At 34.9% G+C, this 7,204-nt stretch overlaps 1 long non-coding RNA gene across 1 annotated transcript; it reads right to left on the bottom strand.

The window, feature by feature from the left end:
• Positions 1-3,530: 3,530 nt before the first annotated feature.
• On the bottom strand, positions 3,531-6,181 carry LOC148212287 (uncharacterized). Its single transcript, XR_015789856.1, has 4 exons — positions 5,385-6,181; positions 5,128-5,305; positions 5,002-5,037; positions 3,531-3,802 (listed from the first exon to the last, which is right to left on the bottom strand). It is a non-coding gene; the product is annotated as an uncharacterized LOC148212287 (long non-coding RNA).
• Between the last annotated feature and the right edge of the window lie 1,023 nt (positions 6,182-7,204).

The following is a 7,204-nucleotide window of genomic DNA, read 5'->3' as shown; positions in this document are numbered from 1 at the left end:
ATTTTGTTGAGTGTTTTGATAATTTCTTTGAGATAGATTAAACTACCATGCTTTTTAATATATCTATCTTGTGGAAATGAATGAGATAATTTTATTTGTGTTACTTTATCTTCTTGGTATCTATTGATTTTTATTTTTCTAAGAAAGGAAATTACATTTTTTCAGGGGAGTTATATCATTTATATGTGTATCTTTTGTCTTAAAAGATATTGATTTTTCATATTACTTTTTATCATGTATCCCTTCTTATGTGAAGAATTTCTAAGTATTTTCTAAGTATATGCCTAATGAGTTTGAAATTAGTGTTGGGAGAACTTGTTAAAAAGGTTCAAGTTCAATAAAGTTAAAATTGCAAAAACTTCCATGAGTACCTCCACTATGTTTGACAATGATGAAAAAAGTAAATATTTTTATGTTAAAGCTTATTGAGGTATGATAGAATTTTACCTCTCTTATACATATTGTTTATCTATTTAGGGGGAGCAATTCTCTTTGAAGTAAAATTTACTTTAAAATTTCTTAGGAGTGATGCCTCCTGATTTTCTTTGCCAATTTTTTAGAAAGTATCTTGATAGGGGGAGTTTTATAAAACTTATGATAAATGTCTTTTTGTCCTTTATTAAGGGGAAATGCTTAAATGCTTCAAAAAGGGTGGTTTCATGTATTTATTATTTTTATTACTTGTCGTGTTTGATTAAATCCAAAATGGGGAGAGGTAATAAGAAAAATGAATGATCTTGTGAGAAATTGTGTTTTATTTAAATGATGATTTTGGTATTTTTAAGGTATCTATGGTGTAGAGCTTGAAAAAATGATTCAAACGAATCTCGAATCATCCAAATCAAAGCTCGGATAGAGGAGTTATAGTCGAAATAAGTTTGAATGAAAAAATATCACGGGGATGAATGGTGTTGACATGGCCGCTAAATCACTTCATGGACCACTGAAAAAGTGATATTTGGCAAAAAAAAAAAAAAAGGGAAGAGAAAAGAAAAATAAAGAAAAGGAATTAAAGAAGTGAAATGAAATTAAAAAAAAATGGAAAAAGAAAAGAAAAAAGAATAAAATTAATAATTAAAAAAAAAGAAGAGCAGAAAGAGGTTTTGTAAAAAGAGAGAGAATATGAGAAGACGCTGACACAAGTTTGACAAAAAAAAAAAGAAATCAACTCGCCATTAAGAGGTTTATATATATATATATTTTATATAATTATTTCACTTCAAAACTAAATCGTCACCTTTGATTTATTTTTACCAAAATCCAATGGTCTAAATCAATTTTTGTTTCAAGCCTATTTTATCTCTATTTAAACAAATTTTCACTCCGAAAATTTTATAACCATTTTCTTCCCATTTTCTCTCAAAATCCTTAAAGTTCATTTCTCCTTAAAAGCTTCAATTTTTGATCTAAATTTGAAGATTTTATTTGGAGAGATATATTGTGTTTTCAATTTTATTTTCTCTTAGTCATTTGAGAGCTTTATTTTGTAAGAACTTTTCTTACAAGTTTGTGAGCGAAAATTTGGATATCCACTCTTTTAGAGAGTTTTAATCTTGTTCATTCAAATTTCCAAATTTATTGTAACAGTTGCTTTTGAGCCTGACAAAGAACATTGTAACGGTTTGATCCTAAAGCATGGAAAGGATCAAGTTTGTTCTTGCTCCTGGAAACAAAATATTGTACTGATTGGGCTCTAAGCCGAAGAAATAGGCGATTCTTCAATCGAATACCCAAAAGGTGCTTGTGGAGTGGAATAGCCGGTTTTTCAGAACCACTATAAGTTTATGGTGTCAATTTTCTCCAACCCTTCAATATTTAATTTTTGCAATTAATTTTATATTATCATAAATTGCATGAAATTAATTGTCAGAATTAATTGTGACTTTTAGTTGCTACTTATTAGTTCAATTACTTGATAATTATTTGGGTGGTAAAATTGGTTAAGGAGCTTATATTCTGAATTTTTGATAAAATTATTTATTTGTAAAAAGTTTACTTATTTGTTTAACTTGGGGGAAAAGTTTAAAAATAATTTAGTTTTAAAAACAAATTTAAAAAGTAATGTTAATCTAAAAGTAATAGCAAATTAAATGTTGTTTAAATAAATAATTTCAAAAGTAAGGTTAGTTTCAAAACTATTGACAAAAATAGGTCAGGTCAAAGTGGAAGTTAAAACTCACGTACAATGCATGCGACTTTGGCGCAAACGTTTATATTTGATGTGGAAAAGTAGTATCTGAGTAAGTAAGGAAGTCGCATGCATCATACGTGACTTTCACCAAAATTTTTTTATATTGTTATTTTAATATTTGAATTTTTTTATATTGTTATTTTATAGTATATTTCGAAATTTGATTAAAATGTCGTTAAAGTTTTTTTTTATTATTAAATTTTGAAATTTGATTATAATGTCATTTAAAGTTTGAGAGATTGAAATTAGATTAAAACCAGTAAGGAGAATTATAAATTTGAGCTTTCGTGATTTTTTTTGAAATGTGAGTTTTCGTATTATATTCTGCAAATGTTTGTCAAATATCAATTTTTATAATTGTTAAACATTCAATACAAAAAGTTGTTATAAACTTTAAAACATATTACAAAACATAGATAAGCATGTACCACATTGTCGTGACGCCTTCTTACACGACATCCACGACGAGGTTGTTACTAAACAGGTGATGGGTAAGGCTGATGAGCTGAACTAGATGCAATATCTGAATGAACTCCTGGCGTATGAATCATTAGAAAATGCGACTGTTTCGGAGTATTCATAATATGTTCGTTTCCTATAGGAGGATCTTTATTTTGTTCGTGAACATATTGAGCTTCTTGTGCTTCATCTTGAACATATTCATTTAGTTGTGCTTTTTTCAACTTCCAATCATTTTAGGTGAAAATGGGTTGAGATTCTCTAAACAAATCCTCCTTGACTTGAACTCACGGTTTTGGCTTCATTCAAACATATTGGAAATGACTCCCTTGCCATTCATTAAGTGAAACTCACGTTTTCGGAAGGTTGACCACTAAAATTACGCCAGGCGCAATTCCTGCAAAACATAAAACTTTGATTTTCTTCCAACCTTGACCTTGTTTTTTTCACATTTTTTCTGAAGTACCATATATTGCAAATTATCCATAAATGTTCTATGCATGCTCTAGTTTTAGAATATGTAACCATTTTTAGCTAAAAATGATGGGAAATGGTTTGTTTTTATGGTCAAACAGGTCTACCGACTCACATTTTCGTGGTAAAAATGTCAACCCTAGCATACCCCCAAACTTAGCCATTTGCTTGTCTTCAAGCAAAAACAACAATAACTGTAACGCCCCAGGATTTTATATATCATCCTAGGCAACGCTAAATAATTCACCTGGCTAACCTTAACTCTAAACACGAGATAAGCAACTCCCTGGGAAAATAATTTAAATGAAATAAAGCTTCGACTCCCATACGTTCTATCAGAAATATAAATGTCATAAACTGTCAGGACTTCGCCCTCCGTGGGCAATTTAAAAACAAAAACATCTCCTATCCGCCTCAGTGGCAAAAATTCTTAAATAAATAAAACAACCGTACACCTATACTCCAACGACAACAGTGACGCGTTTACCAGCAACATCCATAACAAATAAAGTAGTTCTAAAGAATACAAAATCCTCCTCGATTCACACCTAGCAATAACATAAATCTCAATGCTACTCGTACCCAACGACCCTTCCCTCTATCCTCACTAACTAGGCTAGTGATCCCTCCTCGGTCAAGCCCTCTCCACGTCATCACCGCGGTCGACCCTGTTCACACCTGAAAACATATAAGGGTAAAAAAGGGGGTGAGTACGTAAGGTACCCCGTAAGTAGCACTTCCTAACTAGCACAAAAATCATGCTCACAGTCACGGCATATAGAATAAAACGATAGCAAGGCAATTAAATAGGCAGCGAGAGATAGCGAACAATAACTTGACATTTACATACAACAACCATGCGTCAGAACTACTAAGACTACAACCCATGATTCACTAGCCCTTGTCTTATAGTACTAAACCTTCCTCTACACCCCCCTGTGTTACTCCCCGCTTAACTTCTCGAGGCATGACGGCTCTTGACATTTATTCCCAAGTTACCGCACCCCCTCCTTTTACAGTACTTGATGTTCGACCTTGCCATTTATTCCCAAGGCCTAGCACCACTACTTCGCAAGCACCACTCTACTTTAATCCCTCAAGCCTAACTCCTCGAGTCGTATTGACCCTTGACATTTATCCCCAAGGCCTCAATACTCCTCTACAGAAACTTGACGTTCGGCCTTGCCATTTATTCCCAAGGCCTGAACTGTGCACCGGTCTTTGCCGTTTATCCCCAAGGTACCGATGACTTCCCAGCGTATTGGTCATTGACATTTATCCCCAAGACCCCAATACTTGTTTACAGAAATTTGACGTTCGACCTTGTCATTTATTCCCAAGGCCACTACTCAAGGCTTTGAACCTCCAAGCGATTTATATGCATTTTCAGGTCAGAACACCCATAGTTAACGGACTATCAACCCGTCCCTTTACCCTTCACCACTTCACTAACCCTCCCATGACCACCTACAGGTAAATTTCCCACATTCTAAATCACTGCACCGTTTACAAGCATGCTTTTCCTCGTAATAAACAGAATACATCCAACAGCTCACAACTAGAACAATATAACTAAATTATCAGTTTAACAACGCGAGCATTTCATTTACATCACATTTGCAAAATGTCATGAGCCAGTTACTTCTAACTACAACAATTCAGAACCTACTAGTCACCTACAACAATAAGAACAGGAAGTATGTTTCCTCAAAAGTGTTCAATAATAGAAAGACGACAACAAGATCGCTAGAAATTCACAAATCAAAACTAACAATCCCTACATGCTCAATTAAATTATTTTAACAAGAAAAACAGCATCGAAACCATTCCGTTAACGCTAAATAACGCACGCACTCGCCCCCCCTAGTGCTACTTACCCAACCACGTCCCTAAGTCTTGCGTCGATCTCACACCTAAGCATAAAAATAGAAAAACAAACAGCAAGTTATATGTACGATTCAGCCTCCGAAATCAACTCTAAGGGAGTTCAAAGGGCTCATTACCACAAAAACGACTTCGTGTAGGTGTGGGTAACTTAGATCTAGCTTGCAAAGATGTGGGTAGTGTAAATCGGGTTTCGAACGGATGAGAGAAATCGCTGAACACCACAAAAAGCTGCTGTCCACGTTTTTACAGCAGAGGAATGCGTCGAAACGACTTCCAACGTCTTCGTTTTGATGTCTGTGACTACAAAACAACTTCGCTTATGAGTGGGTATCCCAAAATTAACTTCGAACAAAGGTGGGTCAAAGAAACTTGCCGCACTTCACGGATCTAAGTTGTTCGAGGTCGTTGGGACTTGTCGGATTTGAGAGAAGACACCATGAAACCAGCACCCACGTGCACCGCCGCCGCCTGCTGCTGCGACGCCGCGCACCGCCGCTGCCCGGAGTCGCACGCCGCTGCCGCTCTGAGTCGCACCCGCTGCTGTCCGCCAGAGGGGGCCGTCGTCGGTGCTGCTTCGTCAGAGAAAGAAATCCGGATAGGGGGGGGGGGGCTGGCGGCTTCAACAAGAAAGGGAAGGGAGGAAGAAGAAGAGGAAGGAGAACAAGATGGGCTAGGGTTGTTTTGTTTTAATTCCCCTTTTTCTTTTGTTTTGAAACATACAACTCACTTGGGCTAGTTTCTTTTGTTTAAGGCCCACTTACCCAAACACTCCTTGTTAACAAAACCAATAATATAATTTCGTAGTTGGTCCAATGGCCCAGAACAAGTGTCACATAGCGGATTCCGTACTAAATCATAACTTGATAAATAACTACACGCTACTAACTCACCACTAAATCTATAACAATACACACTAGCCGAGATGTCACACTTAAATTAAATAAAGATCACTGATGAATCAAATAAAATAAAAATGAAATAAATAAATAAATCAATAAATAAAATCCATTTTGTTATAAAATTTCCCGGAACTCGGGGCAAGCTAACCTGAGTAACGCGGGGCGTTACAATAACGAATCGAAAACAATCAACATGCTAGAAAGATGAATGAGCAACAATCCAAAGAATATAAGTTATCGCATCATATTCGTCTCAGGAAGGACTCTACAAGCCAAACTTCCTAACATTAATTTCAAATCAATATACCACAAACCATTCTTGTTTTGAAAAATAAAAATGATTCTAAAACGCCTTTCTTTCTAAAACACAAAACGTTTTACAAAACCAAGGAATATGCACACTTCCATATTGATTCAAAACTTTACATTAAGAAGACACGTGGACCGACTACTAGCCCCTGAGGTTTTCAACACACTAACATCGGTTTCCAACCACAACCACTCATAGAAACTTTTTAGGTAGCAACCCGACATATAATGATGTCGACAATGGATTCATGATGTCACCTTAATATGTAGGCTACTACCCTCCAAGATGATAACGCCGCCCATTTAAAGATAGATCAATGTCTACAGTGGGACTCGCAAAAAAGTAAGTGCATTTTCTTGCTGCTCGTGTTTGTTTCCACTCTTGTCTTTCTCTTACTTTTATTTTTCTTTTCTTTCCCCCACTCTTATTTTCTCTCAAGACTCTTTTTTGACTTGATTTTTCTTCTTTTGGATTCTTTTTTCGAAATTTTTTTATTGTGTATGACTCATTTTTTTGCATAAGACTTTTTATTGCTTGAATTTTCTTTTTGACTCATTTTCGAAATATAAAAAGCATTTTCTTTCTAACAAAAAGACACAAACTGTCCCAAAAAACTCAAGGGAAACAGTGTCCTCACTAGGGAAAGAAATTTTGAGAGATGCAAAATTTTGGCACAAAAAGGACAAGGACTTCCAAAGCATTGAAAAAGTATAAGTTCTAAAACAAAAAGAAGCATAACATATGTTTATAACCAAAACAAAATAAGGAAAATGACTTATGACTTAATCATAAAACTAGGAAATCTAACCTATTCATGCTTTAAGTATCCTCATTGATATGATACAAAAATAAAGAACAAAGGAAAGCTTTTCATTAAAAAGATGAGCATGTGGATAGTTTAGAAAAGATGCTATTGAAAAAGATAAGGACAAACTTGTAGGTAGAACAAGGAAGCATGCAAAGTTTGAACTTAAAGCAGAAACA

This window comes from Momordica charantia (genome assembly GCF_013281855.1).
Source record: "Momordica charantia cultivar OHB3-1 chromosome 3 unlocalized genomic scaffold, Mcharantia_2.0 BLBB01000003.1, whole genome shotgun sequence".
Lineage (NCBI taxonomy): Eukaryota > Viridiplantae > Streptophyta > Magnoliopsida > Cucurbitales > Cucurbitaceae > Momordica > Momordica charantia.
The sequence above is the reverse complement of the archived record's forward strand: the minus strand, read 5'-3'. Positions and strand labels throughout refer to the sequence as shown.